The following is a 13878-nucleotide window of genomic DNA, read 5'->3' as shown; positions in this document are numbered from 1 at the left end:
GATTTTGAGAGTGATTTGGAACTTGTATTCAATACCTTCTGGGGTAAATCTGTTCCAATCTGGATAGTACTCATTTATCACCATCCCACCTACCTTCCCCAGCACCTCCTCCCTCTCCACACTATTTGTTTCTGAGCTCCCGTCCACCCTCCATTTTGGAGGAAGGGTCCTGACCCAAAACATCAACTTTCTTGAGCCTCTGATGCTGCCTGCTTTCCCCCAGCTCCACAATGTGTTATCTCAGACACCAACTTTGGCAGTTCTTACTATCTGGATAACTCATTCTCACCTTGTAACAAGTGATTTATCGTCATTTTCTTTTCAGATTACACATGTACATGTATATACATAAATATACATGTGACACCTTTATGCCTGAACCACGAACCGAGAGGATTTTTAAAATAGTCTCTTCATATCTGCATGCAAGAGAAATCAAGGTCATAATTTTCATTTTAGGAATCACTTAAACACTCAAAGTACTCACAGTCAGTGTCCCATTTCCTTGACCAGTCAATTTGATGAGAATATTTCGTCCAAGAGGAAACCGTAACAGTAATTATATTTTATCATCAAACTCTTCATTGCATCACTAATATTTCCTCGTCTGTTTGAAATGTAAGACAATGAAATAATCATGGACAGATTGGCCAACAATGTAATTTAATGTGTGTTATGGCAACTGAAAATCACAACCATTGAAGAGTGTTCTTTAAAATGCTGTTATCATACAACAGAGTACTTTTTGAGATGCAGTGATGAATATAATTCCTGAGATGCAAATAATATATGCTTAATTAATTCCAGAGAATAACTTTACAATTAAAAAGAAGCTAAGAATCTCTTTACATCGTGATGCTTGTCAGATTGCCACTAGTCAATGGAAATCGTTCAGAACGATTATTTATTGCCAGATGAAAAGGAAGCGTACACATTTCATTTTTACATCTCATCCAAGAGACAAAAACAAACACCTTTACGAATTCATTGTCAAACAACAAGACTCACTCAACAAGTCATTTGGCCCATTGAATTTCCTCCACCATTCGGTGAGATCATGGTTGATCTCATTACATTTATTATTATACAACATTTCCACCAAGCCCTCCTGAAAGCTAATACATTCCAATCCAAGTAACATCCTGGTAAATCTCTGTTTCTGTTCCATGCCTTGTCTTTCCAAATATTTTTGAGTCATCTAAAAATTTAGCCACAGCACATTCACCTCTTCCTCCAAGTCATTAATAAACAAGCTCAAGACCTGTGGTTCCTTCAGCGCTGCCCCATTTCTTACTCACAAGCCAACCCTGGCATCTCTGTCCATTTGTCTGTTCTTTCTATAGGACATGTATCATTGGATATTTAGTTCCCAACACTTATCCCCTTACAACCACATGTCTGTGATACCCAGAACAATACATCTGTCAATTTCCATCTGCACCACAAACTCATTCACTTTGTTTTATACACTCCCTACAATTAAATAAAAGACCTTCAGTCTGGCATTTACGGCCACCCTTCTTATCTGCTGCACCTGAAATGAGACTCCTGACTATTTCCATACTTTTTGTCCTATTACTTGCTCTGGAAACTTTGCTGAGCACTTACTAGCTTCTAACTTTTTCCATAATTTTCCATGCAACTGGACTCACCCGCTCCACACTTTTCACTTTGATGCCCTACCCCAGACCTAGCTATGTCTTTTGCCAGGATATTTGTCCCAATATGATTCTCATCAAGCCTATGCCACCGGAACAACTCCCTCCTTCCCCATACCAATGCCAATGTCCCATGAATTCAAACACATTTCTGCCATGCCATCATTTGAACAATGCATTTACATCTTCAGTTTTGTTCACACCGTGCCAAATTGCTCAGATAAGAATCCCGAGATTATTACCTTTTGGTTCTGCCTTCTCACTCAGCACCTCAGTGCTTGTAATCCCTCAGCAGAACCTCTTTCCTCTTTCTTCCATATCAATGGTACCTGTGTCCACCACGATAGCTGGATTTCTACACCTCCCACTTCAAATTCCTTGGTAGCCAAGACGGAATATCCTAAACCTGGGCGCCAGGCAGGCAACACTACTTTCGAGACTCTCGATCCTAGTCACAACCAACAATGTTCATTCTCCTAACTATACTACCTCTGATTATAACTACATTTCACTTTTTATCCCCTCTTGAATGTCCCCCTGTACCACCGTGCTATAGTCAGTTTACTCATCTTCCATATACCCTGACCTCTCATCCACACAGGAAGAAAGAATCTCAAACCTGTTCGATAAGATCAAAGGCCAAGGTTCCTTCTGCACGACATCCTGGATCCTTCCACCTGCCCTGTTCTTAGTCACAGTCTCACGTCCCTGGCCACTGACCGAGCTTCAGGTAGTTAATCTAAGGTGTGTGACTGCCTCCGGAAACAGAGCATTCCCTGGTAACTCTCCCCCGCATGATTTGTTGATTGGTCGAAACTGAGATTCCAGTTCATCAACCCTGAGCTGGAGTATGGTGTCTGACCACTCCCCCGTCATGTAGGTTTAAATCATCATTGGCCCGGCATCTCCATTTCAATTACTTATATCTTAATTTGATTTCAAAACATTAGTTTGTAGCCTGTATATATTTCTCCGATTTACTTTCAATCTGAAAGTTACCGATAATAGATTCTTAAACCAGTAGCTATCACCAACCAATGAACCGGGTTCACCTTCTGGGTCCCCGCTTCTGGCTTCAATTTGCCCTGTCTCAAAAAAAAAGCTTACCAACTATCAGGCAAAAAAAGCAAGCAAATAGCACCTCTTACCCTCTGCACTGACTTACCACATGGCCACCAAATTCCCCAAAATATCTATTCACTTGGTGCATTTCACTGTAGATGTGATCTCTCCTTCCTGGCCATGCAAAGCATACTGATCCATAGCAATATACTACCTTCAAAACCTCAGCTCTTAGCTTATTACTTTTGAGTACATTCTCAAATGCTTGCTCAAAGTCCAAATACAACACATTTACTGGTTTTCCTCTACTAATTCTGGTTGGGACTTCCTCCAAAAACCCAAACAAATTAGCCAGACATAATTTCTCTTTCGTCAGGCTATGGTGATTCTGTTTGATTAGATTCTGATTTTCCAAATGTCCTGCTATTATTTTCTTCACAGTTGATTGCCACATATTTCCAACAATTTGCCTTTCTCCTTTTTAAATAGGGATGTCACATCGGCAGTTTTCCAGCCCTCAGATGCTTCTTGAGAATCGAAACCTTTTTCAGAAATTACAATCAATGCATACACCAACTCTGAAGCTCCTTTGTTTGGAATCATAGAAAGTAAACCATCAGGGCAAAGAGTCTAATCTGCTTTCACTCCATTAGATTGTCTACTACTACTTCTGTAATGGTAGTGATGGTGTGGTAGTGATGTATTTAATTCATTACTAAAGAATACAGGGATAAGGGGATCCTTGAAGTAGCTTCCACTGTGAAAACTACCCTTTTCTCATTATTGTTGTTTCTTGATTTGAAAATTAAACTGGCCATCTCAGCCTAGCATATAATTGATGGCATTACCTCGAAAACCTTCTCTGCTAAAGTGTTGAATAGATTGCTACCACCTGAAAGAAGTAATTCTTCCCCTGAATTAACAGGCAACCAATATGAAAATGTGGCCTCTGTGGTCATAAAATATTTCACAAATGGGAGCATTCTCTACGGATATACACTATCAAGCCTCTTAAGAATCTTAAATGCTGAAAAAATAAGATTTCTTTCAATCTTATAAATCCCATCCGCCCAACATTCCTAAGCATGGCAATCCCCTCCTCCATTTCCAAAATCAACCCAGGGAACATTAGGTGTACGGCCTCCGCAGCAGGGACCCTGTGGCCGGACACCAGTTATAAGTTACCATCCTGCTGCCCCTTCTCTACTTCTGTTTGCGATGCAGTCCTCTGTCCATCCTAATATACTACCCTTGAACTCATGGGCTGCTTTCTTTTGAGTCACCTTATGAGTTGTAATTTATCAAATGCTTTTTTGAAATCTAAACGTACTACATCAACTGGTGGACCTTCATCAGTCATGTTTGTTTCCATCTCAAAGCACTGTAGCAGGACCGCGGGGGCACATCGCCGCGAGCGGCTCAGGACCAGTGAATTCAAATATGAAATTACACGAAAGACAGCATTGAATTTAAAGCATCAAGAGAAAAGGGATTTGGAATCGAGCATTAGTTTGTGGGGATGGAGCAGCGCTTGGAACATTGAGTTCAATTCTGGTTGCTTCATTATAGGAAGGATGTGGAAGCTTTAGAGAGGGTGTAGAGGAGATTTAGCAGGATGCTGCATGGAATGGACGGCAGGTCTTATGATGAAACATTGAGGGGGCGAGGACTTTTTCCATTGGAGCAAAGAAGAATGAGAGGTGACTTGATAGAGGTATGCAAGATGATGAGAGGCATAGCTGGAGTGGATAGTCAGATTTTGTTTCCCAGGGCAGAAATGACTATTACGAGGGGGAGAAATTTTAAGGTGACTGGAGGAAGGAATAGGGGAGATGTCAGAGGTAGGTTCTTTACACAGAGAGTGGCGGGTGTGTGGAATGCGCTGCTAGCAGTGGTAATGGAGTCAGATACATTTAGAGACTTTTAAACGACTCTTGGATAGGCACATGAAGGATAGTAAAATGAAGGGTATGCAGGGTAGTTTGATCTGAGTGGGATAATAGGTCGGCATAACATCGTGGGCCGAAGGGCCTGTACTGTTCTTTGTTCTCTGTTCAGCCAAAGGTTCTTTCCTTTTAAGGAGAGGGTAATTGATTGTAGTTTTTAAAAGACAGAACTGGAGGACAGAGAAAGATATCAAGGAAGGTTGCACGTTAGTGACAGTATCAACAAGTCCACAGCAGATGCACTCTGAGTAACTACACTGTTTTGAAGGCGAGAGGACCAATGATATCAGTTAAGCCCCTCTTGTTCTTGTATTGTGTACTTCTGATATCGGCGCAAATGGACAACCTCACTCTCCTGCTCAGCTGCAGAGCGAATAATGCTGCAATATTTGTCAACTCCCAAATGGGCATTGATACATTAGTAAATCTCACATCAATAAACTTACATCTCAAGGTTCTCACCTTCTAGGACTGTTTGTAGTGGTAAATAACCCAAGCGAGGATGTTTGGCAAAGTATTTCTTTGATCTGAAGTTATTTTTCAGCACCTTGGTGAAATCACGCACATCTTCACCTGATGTTGTCTAAAAATGTAAAATAAATCAAATTTAGTTAAGAATTAATAATGAACCAATCTACTCAACTCACTCTATAATCCATGCTATTCCTGCTAAATGTCTTTGAGGATGTAAAATTGAAGAGTCTGCAACTCTGAGGGATAAAGTCGGCTATCTTTCTGTAAGATTATGATCAAGGTTAGATATGTCTGAATGTGAGTTTCGGACAATTAAGCTTGAGTTTCATAGAGTCATACAGCATGAAAACAGATCCTTTGGTCCAACCAGCCTTTGCTGATCACAATCCCAAACTGAACTAGTTCCACCTGCCTGTGCTTGGCCCATATCTCTCCAAACATTTCTATCATCTTTCTATCTTCTGGGTACATCACCTCAGCAGATTTCTCCATCTTGTGGCCAAATACTGAAACTATCCAATTAAATAATTTCAAATGATACACAGATCCAGGATTCACATTAGTGGCCTTTCTGGTTGAATTCCTAATTATTTTAACAATAGTGCATTTCGTTGTCCAATTATGCCATGTAATCCAGTGATCCAAAATTCATCTCATTGGGTTTAATTTGTTTGTTTTTTTGTCTTGTGTCAAAGATGAGATCAATACATTGGTGAGAAATTATCTTGGTTTGGAGATTCAAAGTCACTATAGTCCCAGATGAGACCACAGGTCTGCTCTCACAGTCGAGAGATATAACTGGAGGTGGTTTAAATTGAAGGTTACCGCACCTCAGATGAGGAGAGAGGTTGAGAAGAAGATTCCTTCATTAACTTCAGACAGTGTCGGATCCCAGGCTGTTGGTATCACTCTGAATTACAAACCAGCCAACTGGCTCCCAGGCAAAATAGGCAATCAGTTTGGGTAGAGATAAGGAACAGCAAAGGAAAGAAGTCACAGCTGTGACAGTTTCAGATTCATAGATCCCCTGACAGAAGATACAGTCCAGGATAGCATACAGTCGATAGACCAAGAAGTAATGGGATCTTGTAAGAAAGATGTTACCATAAACTGTGAATCCAATTGGCACAGATAGCCTGGAAGATTCTTTTTTATTCACGGGATGTGGATGTTGCTGGCTAAGCCCAATTACCCTGGAGAAGGTGGTGGTGAGCTGCCTTCTTGAATAACTGCAGTCCCTAGAGTAGTGCTGTTCAGAAAGAAGCTCCAGAATCTTAACTCAATGACTATTAATGAACAGCGATATAGTTCCGAGTCAGGATAGTGTGTGTGGCTTGGAGGGAAACTTGCATGGGGCACTAATTATACATTACTGATGATAGAACAGATGTTGAAGGTGGTGGGTGGGGTACCAATCCAACAGGCTGCTTTGTCCATATGGTTCAAGCTTCCTGAGTGTTGATGGAGCTGCACCAGTCCTGACCAGTGGAGATTACATTCCTGACTTGGGCTTTATAGATGGTGGACAGGCTTTGTGTAGGTAGGGGGCTCATTATTCACTGCAGAATTCTTAACCTCTGACCTGCTCTTGTCGTCACAATAATTATAAGTTTGGTCCAATTCAGTTTCTGGAAACCTGATAAGCCTCAGCATATTGGCAGTAAAGGAGTGGAAGTCATGGGGCAATGGTTAGATTCTCCTTAATGGTGACGTTCATTGCCCGTAAGTTGCACAGCACAACTACCACTTGCTTCTCATCACTTATGTTCCGTGGACATGGACTACTTCAGCATCTGAGGAGCTATGAGTGGTGCTGAACATGGCACAATCAACTGAGAACATCCCCACGTATGGCATTCTGACGGAGGGATGGCATTTGGCATTTGATGAAACAGTTGAAGATGGTTGAGCTCAGGGCACAAATTTACGTAACCCCCGCAGTGATGCTTTGGAGTTGGGGCAACTGACTTCCAATAACCACAACCACTTGCTTTATGGTAAGGTTCCAGCCAGCAGAGGGTTTTTCACCTGATTCTTACTGACTGCAGCTTTGCGACGGCTCCTTGATGTCATATTTGGTTGAATGGCACCTTGATGTCAAGAGAAGTTATCTACCCCTCAGGATATATTCATAGAGTGCATTCGGAGTCTTAAAACTGTACCACTGGAACCAAGCAGGGATTAAGATATTTTAGACCTGGTAGTATGTTTTGAGATACAACTCATCAACCATAACATAGTACAGGATTCTCTGGATAAGAATGATCAGGATGTGGTAGAATTTTACATCAAGGATGAGGATGAGAATTTGGTCTGAAACTGTTTAATATCTTTAACTTTCATTGACGATAACTCAGGAGTATAAAGGCAGAGTTGAACTGGGAAAATAGTTTAAAAGGTAAGACCATAGAGAAGCAATGGCAGATGTTTCAGGAGATATTTCATAACTCTGAACAAAAATATTGTCAATTTAGAATGAAAGGATGTACAGCTAGAATGCACCATGGTGCCATCTGTTGCTATCTAACAAAGTTAAAGATAGTATAAATTGAAAGAAAGATTGGAAAATTGTGGAACTGAAACTATTTCAGATGTGAACAAAAGATGACCAAAGTAATAATGAGGGAGACATTAATATAAATCCAGTAAAGGCTTCCACAAGTGTATCAAAAGGAAAAGAGTAAATACAGTGAATTATGGCTCATGAGAGGTTGAGACTGGGGAATTGATGATGGGAAATGAAGGTCATGGCACAAGCTTTGAACCAATATTTTCTATCTGATTTCACAGTAGAAAACATACAAAAAAAAATCAATGGGCGAAAAGTAGGGAGCGAAAGGGAGAAGGAAATCCTCAAGAAAACATTGAGGAAAACTGAGAAGACTAAGTTAATAGGTTCCCTGGACCTGAAGAATTGGATTCCAGGTATGCAAAGAGTCCAACCCAACATCGTACCATCAGAGCTTTATTTCTTTTAAAAATACTCCATAAACGTCAACCCCTAATTACTAGCTCCCATATTTATACAGCCAACTCACAATCAATTCATCCTCAAATAATACAGACATAAAACCTGTTCCCTCACTTCATTAGTTGTCAGGCATCCCTTCAGACTAAATTAGATGATAACATGGAGGATTATAAGAGTTGACTGCAGACATTAGATTAGATTCGGTTCCCTACAGTGTGGAAACAGGTCCGTCGGACCAACAAGTCCACATCGCCCCTTGCAGCATCCCATCCCACCCCTATAACCCACACACACCCCTGAACACTACCGGCGATTTAGCATGGTCGATCCACCTAGCCTGCACATCTTTGGACTGTGGGAGGAAATTGGAGCACATGGAGGAAACCCATGCAGACACAGGGAGAATGTGCAAACTCCGCACAGACAGTTACCCGAGGCTGGAGTCGAACCCGGGCCCCTGGCGCTGTGAGGCTGCAGAGCTAACCACTGAGTCACCGTGCTGCCCAAATGGATGTATCAGCTGTAATCTTTTCTAGATTCTTAAAAGATCCCAGCAGAACGCAGCAAGAGGCATGTACATGAAGCACAAAAATTTAGCTTCTATGCACAGCATGTATTTTAGAAGGCACGTGAGGTGCAAATCTTTATTTCAAGGAGGGGAGGAGTGAAAATCTTTCCACACAAGACTGGTGACACCACTCAAGGAGCACAGCGTACAGTTTTGGTCTATTAAGCTAGGATATGCTTACAACAGCGTTCTCAGAAATCCCCTCCCTAATCGTATTGTATCTACCGAAAGCAAATGTACTTGTAGCAGTTCAAGAAGGCAGCTCACCACTACCTTCCTAAGGGCAACTAGGGACAGATAATAAATGCTGGCCGAGCCAGTGATGCCCACATCCACAACAGAGTTTTCAAAAAAAACGTCCATATAAGTGACAGATAATGACCATCTCCGACAAGTGAGCATCTAACCGTCCCCCCTCAACATTACCTTTGCTGAAATCCCAGCCTCAATATTTTAGCAGTTACAACTGACTCTCTGCTCCACCATCCAATCTCCCGCTTTCTCCCCCTAACTCTTGATCCCCTTACTAACCAAGAGCCTATCCAACTCATATCTTCAACAGACTCAATGACTTGGCCTCCACAGCCTTCCGCAACAACGAATTCCACAGATTCACCATCCACCGGCTGAAGAAATTCCTCATCTCAGTTCTAAAGGGTTATCCATTCGACTCTGAGGGTGTGCCCGAAGATTTAAGTCTCTCCTACTCATGGAAACATCTTCCCCACATCCACGTCTCTCCAGGCCTCTCCACATTCTCCCCTCATCCTTCTAAACTCCATCGAGTACAGACCCAGAGTCCTGAACCACTCCTCGTAAGACAAGCTCGTCATACTCAGAATGATTCTTGCCAACTTCCTCTGGACTCCCTCCAATGTCAGCAGATGGAGGGACAAATAGTAGTGAGGAAGTGGGGAAGCTGCAGAAGGACTTGGACAGGCTAGGTGAGTGGGCAAAGAAGTGGCAGACTCCTTGTTTCGATATGGAGCCAAACATTGGTCACGATGTTCCAAATAGGGTCTGACCAGAGCCATATACAGCCTCAGCAGTACATTCCTGCACTTGTATTCTAGCCCTCTTGAAATGAATGCTAACATTGCATTTACATTCCTAACTGTCAAGTGAACCTGCATGTTAACCTGAAGAGGACTTTGAACAAGCTTACAGTTTTGGTCTATTAAGCCTATTAAGATATGCTTACAACAGCGGTTTTCAGAACGTTCATAATGTTAATTCCAGGGGTAAAAAAAGGGTTGTTTTGTGCAGATTGACCTGGACAATGTTCAGGCTCAGCTGATAACACGCTGGGTCAAAATCCAAAATTCCCTCCCTAGTGGCATTGTATCTATCTCGAGCAAATGTACTTGTAGCAGTTCAAGAAGGAAACTCACTACCACCTTCTCAAAGGCAACGAGGGACAGTTGTGCTTCAGACTTCAAATGCCCTTTCTCATTTAGAAAATAATCTATGCCTCCATTTTTCCTACCAAAGCACATAACCTCACAGTGTCCCACACAGTGTTCTGTCTGCCACTTCTTTGCCCACTCTCAGAGTCTATGCAAGTCCTTCTGCAACTTCCTCACTGCTATCTCTCCCTCCATCTGTCACTGTGCCAACTGTAAACTCAGCAAAAATGTCTCAGTTGCTTCATCCATATCATCAATGTATTACATGAACTGTTGTGGTACCAACATTGATCCCTGTGGGACTCTACTCGTCACCAGCTGCCATCCTGTAAAAGACCCCTTTATCTACACTCTCTGCCTTCTGCCAGTCAGCCAATGCTCTATCCATGGCAGTAACTTGCCCAAACACTATGGGCTCTCATCTTATTTGATACCTTCTCAACAGCATTCTGGAAATCCAAACAAATCCCATTCACTGGCTCCCTTTTGTCTAACTTGCCCACTTTCTACTCAAAGAATTCTAACAGATTTGTCAGGTATAACTTCCCCTCGATGAAGCTATGCTGAATCAGCCCGATTTTGTCATTTACTTCCAAGGTCTCTGCAATCTCAACCTTAAGAACGGACTCTAAAATCTTACCAATGATTGACGTCAGGCTAACTGACCTATAATTTCCCTTCTTGTCTCTCTCAATTCTTAAGCAGGGGTGTTGCCTTAGCCATTTTCCAAACCCCCAAGATCCTCCCTATCACCACTGATTCCTGAAAGATCACCACTAATGCCTCAACAATTTCTTCAGCTATCTCCTTCAGAAGTCTACAGTACAGTCCATCTGGTCCAGGGGTGATTGGTCCACCTTCAGACTTTTCTGCTTCCCCAGCACCTTTTCCTTAGTTACGGCTATTATATTCACCACTGCCCCTAACTCTCAAAGTTCTAGTATGCGATTGGTGTTTTCCACCATGAAGACTGATACAAAGTACCTGTTCAGTTCCTCTTCCATTTCTTCATTCCTCATACTGATTCTTCAGCCTCCTTTTCCAGTGATCTACTGTCTACTATTTAATGTTAGTTGCAATACTGGTCGAAGACCATATCACAGCTGTACTGAAGGAGGGCCCCATGGAGGGCTCAAGCATTGAGGCAATATGGGTAGAACTCAGAAATAGGAAGGATGCAGTAACAATGTTGGGGCTGTACTACAGGCCTCCCTACAGCGAGCGTGAGATAGAGGTACAAATATGTAAACAGATAATGGAAAGGTGTTGGAGAAACAGGGTGGTGGTGATGGGAGATTTTAATTATCCCAACATTGACTGGGATTCACTCAGAACTAGGGGGCAAGATGGAGCAGAATTTGTAAGGTGTGTCCAGGAGGGTTTTCTAGAGCAGTGTGTGCGTAGTCCAACTCGGCAAGGGGCCATACTGGACCTGGTGTTGGGGAATGAACCTGCCTGGTGGTTGAAATTACAGCAGGGGGCGACTTTGGAAATAGCGACCACAATTCCCTAAGTTTTACAATACTCATGGACAAGGATGGGAGTGGTCCTAAAGGAAGAGTTCTAAACTGGGCGAAGGCCAACTATACCAAGGTTCAGTAGCATCTGTGGAATTTAGATCGGGAGAAAATGTTTGAAGGTAAATCCACATTTGATATGTGGGAGGCTTTTAAAGAGCGGTTGATTAGTATGCAGGAGAGACATGTTCCTGTGAAAATGAGGAACAGAAAAGGCAAGATTCGGGAACCATGGACGACAGGTGAAATTGTGAGACTAGCCAAGAGGAAAAAGGAAGCATAGATTAGAGGCGACTTGAGAGAGATGAAGCTTTGGAAGAACACGGGGAATTTCGAGCGCATCTGAAACAAGGGATTAAGAGGGCGAAGAGAAGACATGAGATATTGCTGGCAAGCATGGTTAAGGAAAATCCCAAAGCCTTTTATTCATATATAAAGAGCAAGAGGGTAACTAGAGAAAGGATTGGCCCACTTAAGGACAAAGAAGGAAAGTTATGCACTGAGTCAGAGAAAATGGGTGACATTCTTAACGAATGCTTTGCATCGGTATTGATGAAGGGGAGGGACATGACAGATGGTGATGTGAGGGATAGACATTTGCTTACTCTAGGTCAAGTTGACACAAGGAAGGAGGAAGTGTTGGGTCTCCTAAAAGGCATTAAGTTGGGGATCTATCCCAGGTTATTGAGGGAAGCGAGACAGGAAGTAGCCGGGGCCTTAACAGATATCTTTGCAGCATCCTTAGACACGGGTGAGGTCCCGGAGGACTGGAGACTTGCTAATGTTGTCGCCTTGTTCAAGAAGGGTAGCAAAGATAATCCAGGTAATTATCGACCGGTGAGACTGACGTCAGTGGTTGGGAAGCGACTGGAGAAGGTACTGAGGGATAGGATCTATTCCCATTTGGAAGCACATCAGCTTATCAGTGATAGGCAACATGGTTTTGTGCAGGGAAGGTCATGTCTTACCAACTTTATAGAATTCTTTGACGACATGACAAAGTTGATTGAAAGGGAAAGGCTGGAGACGTCATTTACATGGACTTCAGTAAGGCGTTTGATAAGGTTCCCCATGGCAGGCTGATGGAGAAAGTCAAGTCGCATGGGGTCGAGGGTGTGCTCGCTCAACGGACACCAAAAAAAATGGGCTAGGCAACAGGAGACAGAGTAGTGGTAGAAAGTATTTTCTCAAATTGGACACCTGTGACCAGTGGGTGTTCCACAAGGTTCTGTGCTGGGACCACTGTTGTTTGTGATATGCGTAAATGATTTGGAGGAAAGTGTAGGTCATCTGATCAGCAAGTTTGCAGAGGACACTAAGATTGGTGGAGCAGCAGAAGTGAGGGGGACTGTCAGAGATTACAGTAGAATATAAATAGACTCGAGAGTGTGGCAGATAAATGTCAGATGGAGTTCAATCCGGGCAAATGCGAGGTGATGCATTTTGGAAGATCTAATTCAAGGGTGAACTATGCAGTAAATGGTAAAGTCCTAGGGAAAATTGATGAACAGAGAGATCTGGGTGTTCAGGTCCATTGTTCCCTGAAGGTGGCAAGCCAGGTCATTAGGGTGGTCAAGAAGGCATAACGGGCATGCTTTCCTTCATCGGATGGGGTATTGAGGACAAGAGTTGGCAGGTCATGTACAGTTGTATGAGACTTTGGTTCAGCCACATTTAGAGTACTGTGTACATTACCAAAAGGACGTGGACGCTTTGGACAGGGTGCAGTGGAGGTTCACCAGGATGTTGCCTGGTATGGAGGGTGCTAGCTATGAAGAGAGGTTGAGTAGATTAGGATTATTTTCATGAGAAAGATGGTGATTAGGGGGGGACCTGATTGAGGTCTACAAAATCATGAGGGTATAGACAGGGTGGATAGCAAGAAGCTTTTTCCCCCCCAGAGTGGGGGACTCAATTACTAGGGGTCATGAGTTCAGAATGAGAGGACGAACGTTTATGGGGAGATATGTGTGGAAAGTTCTCTACATAGAGAGTGGTGGGTGCCTGGAACGCGGGTGCCAGCGGAGGTGGTAGACGCAGACACGTCAGTATCTTTTCAGATCTATCCGGACAGACACCTGCAACAGGTATGAGATTCTTGCTCCCTGTACGGTTGAGGGGAATGGACTGTGGACAGGATGAGCCAGCTGACCATGGCACCGTGGGGCGGAGAGAGAGGGGGAGGGAGAGAGAGGGGGGGGGGGGGAAAAGAGAGAGAGGGCGGGGGGGAGGGAGAGAGAGGGGGGGGGAGGGAGAGAGAGGGGGGGGGGGGAGGG

General features: G+C 43.1%; 1 long non-coding RNA gene across 27 annotated transcripts in view; it reads right to left on the bottom strand.

Moving 5' to 3' along the window:
• LOC132207559 (uncharacterized) overlaps window positions 1–13878 on the bottom strand; it is a 264950-nt gene that overhangs the window by 60357 nt on the left and 190715 nt on the right. For 23 of the 27 annotated variants that reach the window (XR_009443567.1, XR_009443562.1, XR_009443557.1 and 20 more), the window contains 2 exons: window positions 5129–5249; window positions 290–607 (listed from right to left, as the gene is read on the bottom strand). This is a non-coding gene — a long non-coding RNA (uncharacterized LOC132207559). The remainder of the gene's footprint in view (window positions 1–289; window positions 608–5128; window positions 5250–13878) is intronic. The other 4 variants (XR_009443568.1, XR_009443546.1, XR_009443547.1 and 1 more) reach the window with 1 other exon arrangement.

Source organism: Stegostoma tigrinum, unplaced genomic scaffold (genome assembly GCF_030684315.1).
Source record: "Stegostoma tigrinum isolate sSteTig4 unplaced genomic scaffold, sSteTig4.hap1 scaffold_100, whole genome shotgun sequence".
Taxonomy (NCBI): Eukaryota; Metazoa; Chordata; class Chondrichthyes; order Orectolobiformes; family Stegostomatidae; genus Stegostoma; species Stegostoma tigrinum.
Note: the sequence above shows the minus strand (reverse complement) of the source record. Positions and strands in the feature narration are given on the sequence as shown.